We start from the raw sequence: 1,605 nt of genomic DNA, 5'->3' as shown, positions 1-1,605 counted from the left end.
ACTGGTCGAGAAGCAAGCGTCTTGCCATATCCAGAACACAATGATCTCAAGTCGTCACAAGTCGCCACTGAGCCTCTTTGTCAGAGTTGGGAAGATTGTTCTCTGCATAAAGGTTAATTCATTACGGACTTCCTGCAGACTTTTTGAATATCATGTCGATCATGGTGATGGATTTCGATGTTAGATGGGAAATATTTAAGTTTTTCGTTTGATGGTATTTTTAATTATGATTTTTTTTTTTATGTTTCTGGAATGATTAATTCCAAGCTAGTTAGACAAATAGTATAGATAGTATAAATAGTAGAGATAGTATTTGAAGAGACTTGGATTTAATGTTAATTTTCATCCCTATATAACAACAACAACAACAACAAACGCAGCTGTTTATAGTTTACTATAAGACAAAGCCCTCAGACATGTCTTGTTCATGTCTTGGGTTAGGCCATTTTCATCACCGCGCTGGCCACTGTGTGAGACTTTAGTCTGATCCCTCACTGCAAACCAACCTAGTATGGGTGGCCCTGACTAGCACAAACTCTTTCCCCGCGTTAAGGTATGCCTACTTAGAATTCTTTGAACACTAGGTTTTCTTTTTCTTTCTGGTGGCCTAACTAGCACACTTTTGCTGATCATGGCGATACACAAACCCTTTCAGAAAGCTTTGACCAGTCGGATTTTTTTTTTCTTTTTTGCTTGTTAAGAATAAAATTACAGAAAGATCAATGCTCAGAATGCATCTATGACCCGTGCAGACGGATAATGAGACGTCGGCATATTGGTTTTCTTCATTTATTATAAAAGATTTGTTCGTAAGTACACCGTACACAACTACCCTCTCAGGTGAGGGACTTATCAACTCGAGTGCCCACCGGCAACTAACGACTGCCTTCGTTGTCAAAATGCAGCCATTGCAAAACATGCAGACACATATGTTTTTGTTGAATACTCATGAATATCAAGTTCATTTACCTTGATATACAAGACATCTACATACACGAATTATGACATCTATAACGTTTCAAAAACGCTTCGAGAAGACAAAAATTACAGGATCATTGCTCAGAATGCATCTATAACGTTTAAAACGCTTCGAGAAGACTAAAATTACAGAGGGATCATTGCTCAGAATGCATCTATAACGTTTAAAACGCTTCGAAAAGACTAAAATTACAGAGGGATCATTGCTCAGAATACATAGTTTCTCCAGTGTACGCAAATAAGATAATAAGCTCAATTTCCTGTTTATTGATAATTACCATCCATTACCTTTCAAGGCTGCTATTGTAATAAAGATACCGTGGGATTCACAGAAGAATTTGTCAACTCTCGTACTGTACTTTGTTTGTTTATAGGAATACTTGATTTTCATATGAAATATTAGATAACATATCAATATCTTGAGAATGTTGGGGATAGTAATAGACAAATAATAATAATAATAATAATAATAATAATAATGATAATAATAATAATAATAATAATAATCATCATCATCATCATCATTATTATTATTATTATTATTATCATTATTATCATTATTATTATTATTATTATTATTATTATATTAATAATAATAATAATAATAATAATAATATTAATTATTAT

This window comes from Palaemon carinicauda, chromosome 37, assembly GCF_036898095.1.
Source record: "Palaemon carinicauda isolate YSFRI2023 chromosome 37, ASM3689809v2, whole genome shotgun sequence".
Lineage (NCBI taxonomy): Eukaryota > Metazoa > Arthropoda > Malacostraca > Decapoda > Palaemonidae > Palaemon > Palaemon carinicauda.
Note: the sequence above shows the minus strand (reverse complement) of the source record.